General features: G+C 40.9%; 1 protein-coding gene and 4 non-coding genes across 5 annotated transcripts in view; 1 reads left to right on the top strand and 4 right to left on the bottom strand.

Annotated features, from left to right (window-relative positions):
• LOC137491295 (uncharacterized) overlaps nucleotides 1-13216 on the top strand; it is a 331835-nt gene that overhangs the window by 246082 nt on the left and 72537 nt on the right. The gene's annotated exons all lie outside the window — the stretch shown is intronic.
• On the bottom strand, nucleotides 9242-9323 carry trnas-aga (transfer RNA serine (anticodon AGA)). Its single transcript has one exon. It is a non-coding gene; the product is annotated as a tRNA-Ser (tRNA).
• On the bottom strand, nucleotides 9442-9514 carry trnak-uuu (transfer RNA lysine (anticodon UUU)). The gene has a single exon. It is a non-coding gene; the product is annotated as a tRNA-Lys (tRNA).
• On the bottom strand, nucleotides 10686-10758 carry trnak-cuu (transfer RNA lysine (anticodon CUU)). The gene has a single exon. It is a non-coding gene; the product is annotated as a tRNA-Lys (tRNA).
• On the bottom strand, nucleotides 12923-12996 carry trnan-guu (transfer RNA asparagine (anticodon GUU)). Its single transcript has one exon. It is a non-coding gene; the product is annotated as a tRNA-Asn (tRNA).

The following is a 13216-nucleotide window of genomic DNA, read 5'->3' as shown; positions in this document are numbered from 1 at the left end:
CAACATGAAAAGCCAATGGTGCATTTGTTGCATGTGGAAATGGTGGCCCTTGTTAAAGAGCTCCTGAGCAAATTTATGAGACCAAAGACTGTTCCACTGAGTCACAAGGAGTTTCTTAAGGTTGATGTACGGTGCAGGGATTTGCAGCTGTCAAACCAGAGGCTCTCTGTTGGACAATTCTGCTACAATTCAATGAACAAAGCTCGTGTGGAGAGGAAGGTATGGGTTGGACATATCTATGACTCTCTCAGAGAAGGGTATATGAGGTCAGCAGAGTTTCTGCTAAAAAACCTTCCCCTGGATAACATCATATTAACATCACTCTCTGCTCTAACGCCGTCTCTAATTCAATCCGATGCAGTTGTTGGAGCATTCACTACATTAGGAAAGGCCTTGCCAAATGTTGTCCCTCCAGAAGAGATTGGTCAGCTGGTTGAAGAATGCCGGGCCTACCAGATGGATGCGGACATGCTTCTTCGTGTACCAAACTACATTGAAGGGGACTGTAGAGTTGATGTAGACTGGTGGAGCCATGTTGCTTCCTTGAAAAATACAGAAAGAGGTGTGAGGTATCCCACCCTGTGCAAACTTGTTAAAGCGCTTTTGTCCATTTTTACAGGCCCCTTGGTGGAAGGATCATTCAATTTAATGGATGATATCCTAGAGTCTGACAGGTGCTCCATTAATGTGGAAACATATGAGAGCCTCGCAGTGATCAAGTCCACACTTAAGGCCAGGGACTGGACAGCCTCAACTATGAACATTGACCAGCCTTAAAGGCGATCCTGCCTTTCCTCATTCCAAAACTACCAATTACATTTAAAGAAAACGAAAGAGACTGCACAGGCACTAAAGCAGAAAAGGCTTAGTGAGGCAGCAAGGATTCTGTCCTCAAAGGAGGCAAACAAATTGGCTCAACAGCCCAGAAAAATCAAAAGGCCAGCAAAATCCTCCTCTGCACAAGCCTCCACTTCCTCTGCTCAACAGGCCCTCCTGAAAAAGAGAAGACCACCCCAATCCTCCTCTGCACAAGCCTCCACCACCTCTGCTCAAGCCACCACCACCTCTGCTCAACAGGCCCTCCTGAAAAAGAGAAGACCACCCCAACCCTCCTCTGCACCAGTCTTAACCTCTGTACAAGTCACCTCCTCTGCACAAGCCTCCACTTCCTCTGCTCAACAGGCCCACCTGAAAAAGAGAAGACAACCCCAACCCTCCTCTGCACAAGCCTCCACTTCCTCTGCACAAGCCTCCACCACCTCTGCACAAGCCACCACCTCCTCTGGTCAACAGGCCCTGGAAAAAAGAAGACCACCCCAACCCTCCTCAGCACCAGTCTCCACATCATCTGCACCAACACAGTTTTTCCTCTCTTTTATCAATCCAAAGCATCATCAAACATGTTAAAAAGAAAAGGTTATGAGGACCCAAAACAATGTTCATCAAAAAGGAAGAAATGAAGGGATGGAGACATGTTTTCCACACTGTCTTTTACAGTTATTTATTTTGTTTTTTCAGTTCAGTGGTCACCATTTGCATGTTTTGGACCAAAAACTAAGTTCAGAAAGGAAAAAATAAAGGGAAGGAGAAATGTTTTTTTGTTAATCCCATACTGTCTTTTACAGTATATTTATTTATTATGGTTTTTCAGTTAAATGGTGCATATTTTGCAATGAAATTTGTTAAAGAAAAATGAATGTGTGTCCTTTTCATGTCCTTTAGTTAATCAATTCCTGTGTACTTTGGAGTACTATTATTGCCACTTACTGACCTGTCTTGGTATGGCTGTAGCATCTGTAGCATTTACTTCCAGTGATTGTTCTAAGATGGGCTAATAATGTCAATCTAGGCACTGAACATATTGAGAAGAAAATGCTAAGTTTTCTTGAATAATACTGGGGGCATAATGCAAATAGGGAAATATCTAAAAAGAGCCACTTGACAATAATGATGATCAGGGTTACACATAGGCTGTTAATATATTTGGGCCCAGGGGCCCACAAGTTATGAGTTAAAAGTGTGTTGCATACATAGTACCCCCACCCCTACTCACCTCAGGGGCAAGGAAAAAAAGTTCAGGCTCAGGAATTTTTTCCACTATCAGCCCTGCAACTGTTACGAACAAGACTATATATATATATGAAGTGAAACGGGCCGGAGTATAGTAAAAAGGTTTGGAGTGTTGTTCACTTGCTTAACAATTAAAGCAGTTCACATTGAGGTTGCTGATAGTTTGGACATTGACTAACGCATTAATGTATATATACTTATATATAAATATATACAGTCTTATATCAGTTATTTATTTAAAAAATTGGGGGTGGGGGGAATAAACAGGGAGGCTAATCACTCTGACTTCAACTGTATATCTGTGTGTGTATGAGTATATGTATATGGCTACTTTTATACTTTTTTTCGCAAAAGATTCTGACTTTCGTACAGGATTGATTCTGCTGTCCCATGTCTTCAAAGAAAAAGTTGAGAATTTGATCACACTGGGAGAGGTATGGAACTTAGCTGAACTCTCGCTTTCTAATAGTTTTGATACATGTTTCTTATAGATGATTAACTTTTTTTTTTTTTTTTTTACTTTTTACAGTGTGATGCTGAGACTCCATACCCAACCATACAATTGGCAGAAACTGACTGGAAAATGGCTTTCTCCAAGCGGACACAATTTTTTGTCAAAGTGGATGGTGTGGAGGTGTGCAGGGCAATGGGAGCTGAAGAAGGAATCATTGCAGCCTTCAGTGCTTATTATGTATTCAACTTGGCTTATCCACCATATATGAAGAATACACTGACCTTCCTGCAGCATGCCATAGCCAAGATTACTGAGGAGGGTGGCAAGCCCCTTCCAATAACTGTCACCCAAATAATTAATATCCTGTGCTAAAAATGCCACAGCCATATCGATGCACAAGGTGTGGAAGGAAAACCTTCACCTTAATAAAACTAATTCAACATGTTGGCCTGGTTCACAACCATGAACCAAATTTCAACATCAATTGTGGACTGAATGATTGCAAGTCATCTTTTACACTATATGAGTCTTTTAGGCGTCATGTCTATCGAAAACACAGGAAGCTTGTTCTGCCTCATGATGACCTGGATGCTACTGAAAACATGGACCATGATTTTGAAAATATTGACTGTCACAATGATCTGGAAAATACCAACGAGCTACAGCCTTTGGCAGATGAAATTCCTCCACCGAGTAGGAATGAGCTTTTGGCTAACTTTAAAGAAAATCTCTTCAGTTTCATTCTTAAATGTAGAGAAAAAAAAATCACATTCCTCAGACTGTCCAGCAGGAAATAGTTAATGACATGAATTTTTTATTTTGTTATTTTAAAGAAAATTACGACTCTTTTATTTCTTACCATCTCCAAAAAAAAATGGGTTCAACATTTCAGAATGTCCTGAAACAAGACAAATGGTACAATCAAAGGACTTCTTTGAAGAAGCTTCAAAAATGGTTAGCTCTCCACACATGTTAAAAGAGCACTGTAAATCTAAGCTTAGGCTGATTGAACCAGTACATCACATTTTGAGGTCACCGAGTGGACACAAAGTAGGCACCTATTCATATGTACCTATTACTGAGGTTTAAACTAACTACTGCTCACGTGACAACATATTTGATGAAATTCAGACAAACAATTATTTACACAGAGATCCAGATTACCTAAATGACTACACAAATGGTACATGTTTCAAGGAACATTCCTACTTTAAAGTCAACCCACATGCTTTGAAGACGAATTTGACGTTGTCAACCCGCTAGGTTAAAAAAAAAAAGCAAGCACAAGCTTTGTGCTTTTTACTATACTGAAGGCAACCTTAAACACTCCTCAAAACTGAAGCACATTCACCTTGCTTTATTAGTACGACAAACCTTTGTAAAAAACTGTGGATTAGCAACCATTTTAAAACCAATGTTGGATGACCTAAAAAAAAACTTGAACGTGAAGGGTTCATGATAACTGTAGGTGGGATTGAGCAGACTGTTCATGCTGCACTAGCAACATTTTCGGCAGACAATCTTTCAGCACATATGTTAGCTGGTTTTACGATGTCATTTAACTCTGCTAGAGTTTGCCGCTATTGCATGGCAACCCACACAGACGTAAAAGATAAATTTACTGAAAGTGATTTTGTTTTAAGAACTCCAGAGGTACATCTCTACCATCTAACATGCATTGAAAATGCAAATGATCGAAGAACATATGGTGTAAACTATCCATCACCATTTAGTGAATTGAACTATTTTGACGTGACAGACATTTCCACCTGATATAATGCATGATTTGTTGGAGGGAGTCATTCCTCTAATAATAAAACTTGTTCTGAGCTGGGCTCCCAAAGAAAAACATATCACTATTAAGGAGTTAAATGATTAACTTGAGCAACTCTCCATTGGTCAAAATGACAAAAAAAAAAAAAAAAAAAAGTGCATTTGTCAGAGCGAAGCTTACACAAATCTGAAATTGCTGGGTCTGCCTCACAAAATGGTTGACATTGTAATTGCCCCAAGAGTGAAAAGGGAAAACCTGGCAATGTTAGATACACTGGTGTTTGAGTTTTTGACACAGCTAAGGGATGTTTTTGGGGATGTTGTGACACCCAAGTGTCATTTTTTGATACATTACTCAAGACTAACATCTATGTTTGAACCTTTGCGCTTGCTTTGGTGCATGCGTTTTGAGGCTAAACACCAGTATTTTAAGAATGTTGCTAGCAGCTGTAGAAACTTTATTAACATTGCCAAAACCTTAAGTGAGAGGCACCAAATGAATAAATGCTGGGAATTTTCCACACCTTGTATTCTTGATGAGTTTGAGTAGGTAGTAGATAGGAGTATAGAGACTCCGTTATCATCACTCCCATTAGACCTACAGACAATTCTCACAAACATACACTCTATGGAACATTTCAACATTCAGCGCGTTTCAAATGTGACTGTTGATAGTGTGAGGTATGCATTAAAAGATGTATTCATAGTTGACTATGTCCATGCAGAAGAAATTCCCCTATTCTTCCAAATTAAATACATTTTAAGTGTAAACACTGAATGGTTGCTTTGTGGCAAGTTTTTAATTCCAGTTTCTTACGATTCACACTTCCATGCATATGTGGTAAAAGTTGACTTGGAATGGAGTGTAATTAAACCAGGACAAGAGAGGGACTTTCAGGCACTTGACACTTACTATGCTGATGACAAATTATTTGTTATCCCGAAGAATGTTTAAAGTTAAAATCAAATTTCTAATACTGTGTTTGGTAAAATGTTTGATGTGAAATGTGTAGGAAAAAGTTTGCTTGCATGATGTAGAGACTGTTTTAATAAGATGTTTACAGTAGAAAAAAATGTACTAAGTTAAAACAAGGTCTAATTAAATGTTACATGGTTTTAAAAATGGTCAATGAAATGTGATGTAAATAAAAGAACAACTAATTTAACATTGAGCTTAATGTTCTTGCTGTTTAGAATTTTTATAGAACGTTTTAAAAGAGTCTAATCAACATCTTGTTTTTTTTTAAACTATGCATCCTGTTATGGCACTTTGTTTATTGTTATTGAGCTTAAAATATTAACTCTGTGAAAACTAAGACTGTAATAGGTTCCTTTATGAAATGTATTTGTGACCAAGTTTTAAAGGTATTCATTTAGAATGAATTCAGTGTGCACTGTAACAATATTGTTTTGTATTCTTCTAAAATTGTCATCAAATTGTGTTATGGGATTGTTACTAAAATGTTTATCCTGTGAAAAATGTATTTTTAATTGTTACGAATGTTTAATAAAAACTGATTAAACTGCATTCTAGCCTATTTTTAATGTACAGTATGAAGTACAAATTTACACCATTTTTTAAAGGTACATTATGGTACCATAATATTAGCAAAGGTACAATTTTGGCAGCAGAGGTACATATTTGCCCTTGAAAGGTACATACTGCAAAGGTACAAATACGTACCCACATGAAAGGGTACAATGGGTGTACCCTTGAGGGTACTGCCCCAGTGACAAGCCATTGTACCCCTAAAGGTACAAATTTTGCACATTTTTTCTGACAGTGTAGGGAGAAGATCTTAGGATGGATACTGTCACAATATGTGGGTGATTGAATTATCTACAGCTTCACAAAGATTTAGTTCAATTAAAAGACTTAAGTGGAGACCATTGCTCCAAACAGTGAGATATGATGAATGTTTTTGGTGTTGACTGGATAGAGAATTATTCTGTAAACAAGCACAGTTGAGAAACTATGATGAGTAGATGAGTGGAGATGGTACCAGAAGCAAATTATGAAGCAGGAACAGTTATTTATTTGTGACGAAAGAAGTACTTCCAAGGATTTGAAACATCAGCAGAAATAAGTTCATAAAAGGTTTGCATTCATAAAGTAATTAAAATCTAAGTTAATAAGTGATCAATAAATAAAAACATCTAAAGGAGTATGAAAAATTGTGAATAAAGCAAAAGAGAGAATAATTGTATTATGCTCAATTACCAGAAATGGCTGAAAGAGATGAAGATGATCCATCAAGGCCAACGCGCAATGAAAGATGTGAAAATAATAAACTTAATGGGATTAATGTGTTAACAAGTGCATTGGTGAATGATGGCATGGAAACTGACAGAAACAGGCATCTAACACTGCATCGCATGAACTGCTATTGGGTCGACCCTTGCAAGAAACCACATGAAACTTTGCATAAAACCTTGCATATAATCTCACCTATAACCTTGCACATAACCTATTGGAATGTTTTGCAAAGATGTCTAATGCAGTAGGGACTTTTATGAAGAAACAATTAATTGCCATGTGCAAAGCGATATCTGTGCAGGAAACCAGAAAGGAGCCATGTGAGAGAGCAGAGATACAAGGTCCAATTAGTCCAGCTGATCGAGTCTATCTGTGGATGTTCTGGAAAAAGGAGAGAGCTCAGGAGGAAAGGACCATATCTGGATGAGGGCAAATCCAACAGCTGCCAAAGTGGATGCCATTAATGGGGTACCAATGCCTCAAAGGAGCGAAAGGAAACAACTCCAGCAAGGGAAAGCTGACCGGAAACAGAGGAGCCTGAATATTCCAAAGCTCTTAACTACTAAGTGCAACGTGTGGAAGGAGAAGTTAATCAGAACAAAGTAAAGAGTGATTCTGATAATATGCCTGAATACCACATACAGCAGTGCCACAAGTCAAGGGATGATGAATGCACAACTGCAGATTTCAAAACTCAGACTCTTAACCACACATCTCCATTAACATCTATTAAAGTCAAGTGAAGATGCTGATAGCTGAGAAGAAGAGAAACAAGGATGACCAAAGATCAAGATCAACATTAGATGCTTTTTATGTTTGTATATTGAATTTGTTTGCATATTGCTTTTATGGTACCTATATATAATATCACTTCAGTATATTCTACATAAGTGTGAAAACCAGCAGCTAGGACTGAACCAACTGAATACTTATGCTTAAAACATTGTTGTCTTTGATGTGTTATGAGAAAAAACAGAGTACAGTCTTTTACTTCCTTCAAATCAAAAGAGAGGGGAGATGTTTGGCTGGACTTCTGTCAAAGTACAGTGGCATAATCTAGTCAATTGATAACAGCTATGTGGCTTATATCAGTCACTAAATAGAGGTAATTAAGAGAACTGGATTATGAAATTGCACTTTGGGTTAAAAGACAATAATATTAAGACTAAAGTCTTAAGAGGAGGGATTGAAGAAGATTTCTATTCTCTCAGTGTGTAGTATTTTCTAAGTGTAAAGCAGTTAATTTTCTCTTCTCAAAATGTATGTAGTGTTTGCAGTAAACATGCCAGCGTGTGTTAAAAATACTGTGTAATATGAGTATGCCTGCACAGAAGCAACACTAGGAGAAGGCTTTTACTAAATGGCTGATTGTGTAGAATAACTGAATATGTAAAGCACTGATTATATATGTTAAATACTTGTATGAAGCTATATGTGGCAGAAGTTAGAATGAGTAACATATTATTAAGTTATTATCCTATCATAACAATGTATGTAAACACTTAGTTCCTTTGCATAAGTTGTATTTATACTTTGCTGACATAGACCTGTAACATCTCTGTTGACATGAGCTGGTGGGCTGAGAGCCAAGAATAGCAGGACCCCTTAGACTAGAAAACCTATTCAAAAATGGTCAAGAGTTAAAAAGAGACACAAAGGGGTGTGTCATAATTACCTGTATAAAGATTATGGAGAACACAGATACTTTAGGAGGAGCAGGAGAGACTTCAGAATGCTCTGGGGTCTGCTCTGCTCTTTCTCGGCTTTATTATGGAGAATAAAGTCTATTTTCTGATATTCAAAACCTCCGGTCTGATAATTTCTAATTGATGAGAAGTCGAATTCACGACATGACCCAGTTCAACCCGGGGATGCTGCGGCCACAACGCAGAGTACGAACCACTATACGATCACGGCGAGCTACGAGACAGCCGTTGTGACCCTTGTGTGGTATGTTCCTCCCTGTGATAAGCCCCTTTCTCTTCAGTGAGAACACTCTGTTGTTTTTCTCCTCCTACCAGCACAACACTTTTCCCAAGAAAGTTGCTAAAACACGACAGGTTACTTTGAGGTTGGGTTTATGGTTGTTGTAGGTGTAGACATCAGTACAACACAATAGTTTGGACTTCATGTCATGTAGGAGACATTAAATAGATCAATGATAACTGCAGAATGTCTTTCTGCTGTTGTGGCAATGAATGGACACTCAACAATTGAAAAGATTCCTTCCATGCCTTAGAAGCGTGACTTGATCAGTGCTTATCTACACAGCATGCTGGCATCAAAGATCCTATTTCTCTTATATCATATCCCTAGTCTTCCACACTTTAGGAAACGTAAACATTCAGGACGTGCCATTAGCACAGCCTGCACTAAAAGAAGGCTGGAGATAGCGGATGGCAACACAGAGTGCGACACTAATGTCACTTTGAAAAACCTGCCGTGACCCGGATTCCAACCGGGGTTGCTGCGGCCACAACGCAGAGTACTAACCACTATACGATCACAGCAAGCTACTAGACAGCCGTTGTGACCCTTGTGTGGTATGTTCCTCCCTGTGATAAGCCCCTTTCTTTTCAGTGAGAACACTCTGTTGTTTTTCTCCTCCTACCAGCACAATGCTTTTCCCAAGAAACAATGGAAATGCAAACAATTGATGACTGCTGCAATTTTAAAAAGGGGGAGGACGTAGTCGCCAAGATTCGAACCTGCGCGGGGAGACCCCAATGGATTTCTAGTCCATCGTCTTAACCACTTGGCCACGACTACAAGACTGCCTGTACTGCTATTTCTTTATGCCTAGTACACATATTGTGCATCCAGATGAAACTTTCATCCAGCGATAGCTCAACGGCAAAAGCTGTGGCTCCACAAAATGAGCCTCACACGCCCGAACAGGGACTTGAACCCTGGACCCTCAGATTAAAAGTCTGATACTCTACCGACTGAGCTATCCGGGCTCCATAACACTAATTTACAAGTAGGCAAGGTTTAGGGTTGTGGTCGGCGCAGACCTTTACAGTACACAAAAGTTTACTGTGAGATGGGGTTTTAAGTTTATGATTGGTGTGGATGTACCCTCAGATAAAAAGTCTGATGCTCTACCGACTGAGCTATCCGGGCTCCACAACAGAAATTTACAAGTAGGCAAGGTATAGGGTTGACTTAGGTAGACTTAGGGATAGGTCACCTACAGTTGTAGAAAGGCGTAACTTTGTCTCAAAAGGTCTGCTTTATGAACCCTAATGTAAGTTTGCTGAGAGAGAGAGAGAGAGAGAGCAAAGTAACATAAACACCCAACGTGGGGCTCAAACCCACAACCCTGAGATTAAGGGTCTCATGCTCTACCGACTGAACTAGACGAGCTGATGAGGAGTCCTTTCAAGAGCTAGACACTGTTTACAGTAATACCTTCCCTACCCGTGACAACTTTCTGCTAAATCCTGATTTCATCTTGTAATGCTGGACAGAATGTGGCCCAGGATCTATGCCCAGTGCAGGTGTTAGCAGTTGGAAGGCAGCAAAATGCCTAATGCATCACTGGGTGGGCTTGAACCACAAACCTATCAGTTAACAACCTACACGCTAACCTTTTGCTCCACAGAGATTTAGAGAAACGTCACCTACAGTTGTAGAAAGGCGTAACTTTGTCTCAAAAGGTCTGCTATATGAACCCTAATGTAAGTTTGCTGAGAGAGAGAGGCAACAGAAACACCCAACGTGGGTCTCGAACCCACGACGCTGAGACTAAGCGTCTCAAGCTCTACCGACTGAACTAGACGAGCTGATGAGGAGTCCTTTCAAGAACTAGACACCATTTACAGTAATACCTTCCCTACCCGTGACAACCTTCTGCTAAATCCTGATTTCATCTTCTAACGCTGGACAGAATGTGGCCCAGGATCTATGCCCAGTGCACGTGTTAGCAGTTGCAAGGCAGCAAAATGCCTAATTGGTTCCTGGGTGGGGTTGAACCACCAACCTATCAGTTAACAGCCTACACGCTAATCTATTGCGCCACAGAGTATTAGGGAAAGGTCACCTACAGTGGTAGAAAGCGTAACTTTGTCTCAAAAGGTCTGCTATACAAACCCTAATGCAAGTTAGCTGAGAGAGAGGAGGCAACAGAAACGCCCAACGTGGGGCTCGAACCCACGACCCTGAGATTAAGAGTCTCATGCTCTACCGACTGAGCTAGTCGGGCTGATGAGAAGCTCTTTCAAGAGCTAGACCCCGTTTACAGTAATACCTTCCCTACCCGTGACAATATTCTGCTAAATCCTGATTTCATCTTGTAACGCTGGACAGAATGTGGCCCAGGATCTATGCCCAGTGCACGTGTTAGCAGTTGCAAGGCAGCAAAATGCCTAATTCGTACCTGGGTGGGCTTGAACCACCAACCTTTCAGTTAACAGCCGAACGCGCTAACCGATTACACCACAGAGACTTAGTGAAAGGTCCCTACAGTGGTAGAAAGTCAGAACTTTGTCTCAAAAGGTCAGCTATATGAACCCTAATGTAAGTTTGCTGAGAGAGAGAGACAGAGAGGTAACAGAAACGCCCAACGTGGGGCTCTAACTCACGACCCTGAGGTTAAGAGTCTCATGCCCTACCGACTGAGCTAGCCGAACTGACGAGAAGCTTTTTCAAGAGCTAGACACCATTTACAGTAATACCTTCCCTACCCATGATAATCTTCTGCTAAATCCTGATTTCATCTTGTAACGCTGGACAGAATGTGGCCCAGGATCTATGTCCAGTGCACGTGTTAGCAGTTGCAAGGCAGCAAAATGCCTAATTTGCGCCACAGAGACTTAGGGAAAGGTCACCTACAGTTGTAGAAAAGCGTAACTTTGTCTCAAAAGGTCTGCTATATGAACCCTAATGTAAGTTTGCTGAGAGAGAGAGAGAGAGAGAGCAAAGGAACAGAAACACCCAACGTGCGGCTCGAACCAACGACCCTGAGATTAAGAGTCACATGTTCTACTGACTGAACTAGCCAGGCTGATGAGAAGCTCTTTCAAGAGCTAGACATGGTTTTCAGTAATACCTTCCCTACCCGTGACAATCTTCTGCTAAAACCTGATTTAATCTTGTAACACTGGGTGGGCTTGAACCACCAACGTATCAGTTAGCAGCCAAACTCGCTAACCGATTGCGCCACAGAGACTTAGTAAGAGGTCACCTAGAGTGGTACAAAGGCGTAACTTTGTTTCAAAAGGTCTGCTATATGAACCCTAATGTAAGTTTGCTGAGAGAGAAAAGTAACAGAGACACCCAATGTGGGGCTCGAACCCACGACGCTGAGATTAAGAGTCTCATGCTCTACCGACTGAGCTAGCCGGGCTGATGAGAAGCTCTTTTAAGAGCCAGACACCGTTTACAGTAATACCTTCCCCACCCGTGACAATCTTCTGCTAAATCCTGATTTCATCTTGTAACGCTGGACAGAATGTGGCCCAGGATCTATGTCCAGTGCACGTGTTAGCAGTTGCAAGGCAGCAAAATGCCTAATTCGTCCCTGGGTGGGCTTGAACCTCCAATATTTCAGTTAACAGCCGAACGCACTAACCTATTACGCCACAGAGACTTTGGGAAAGTTCACCTACAGTGGTAGAAAGGCGTAACTTTGTCTCAAAAGGTCTGCTATATGAACCCTAATGTAAGTTTGCTGAGAGAAAGAGAGAAAAGTAACAGACACACCCAACGTGTGGCTTGAACCCACGACCCTGAGATTAAGGGTCTCATGCTCTACCGACTGAACTAGCTGAGCTGATGAGTAGCCCTTTCAACACCTAGACACCGTTTACAGTAATACCTTCCCTACCCGTGACAATTTTCTGCTAAATGCTGATTTCATCCTGTAAGACTGGACAGAATGTGGCCCAGGATATATGCCCAGTGCAAGTGTTAGCAGTTGCAAGGCAGCAAAATGCCTAATTCGTCCCTGAGTGGGCTTGAACCACCAATTTTTCAGTTAACAGCCGAACACCCTAACCTATTGCGCCACAGACACTTAGGCAAAGGTCACCTACAGTGGTAGAAAGGCGTAACTTTGTCTCAAAAGGTCTGCTACATGAACCCTAATGTAAGTTTGCTGAGAGAGAGAGAGAAAAGTAACAGAAACACCCAACATGGGGCTCAAACCCACAACCCTGAGATTAAGAGTCTCATGCTCTACCGACTGAGCTAGGCGGGCTGATGAGAAGGTTTTCCAAGAGCTAGACACCCTTTTCAGTAATACCTTCCCTACCCTTCACAATCTTCTGCTAAATCCTGATTTCATCTTGTAACGCTGGACAGAATGTGGCCCAAGATATATGCCCAGTGCACGTGTTAGCAGTTGAAAGGCAACAAATTGCCTAATTTGTCCCTGGGTGGGCTTGAACCACCAACCTTTCAGTTAACAGCCGAACGCGCTAACCAATTGCGCCACAGAGACTTAGTAAGAAGTCACCTACAGTGGTACAAAGGCGTAACTTTGTTTCAAAAGGTCTGCTATACGAACCCTAATGTAAGTTTGCTGAGAGAGAGTGAGGCAACAGAAACACCCAACATGGGGCTCGAACCCACGACTCTGAGATTAAGGGTCTCATGCTCTACCGACTGAACTAGACGAGTTGATAAGGAATCCTTTCAAGAGCTAGACACCAGTTACATTC

Source organism: Danio rerio, chromosome 4, assembly GCF_049306965.1.
Source record: "Danio rerio strain Tuebingen ecotype United States chromosome 4, GRCz12tu, whole genome shotgun sequence".
In the NCBI taxonomy this organism is placed as follows: Eukaryota; Metazoa; Chordata; class Actinopteri; order Cypriniformes; family Danionidae; genus Danio; species Danio rerio.
This window is presented reverse-complemented; position numbering and strand designations above follow the sequence as displayed.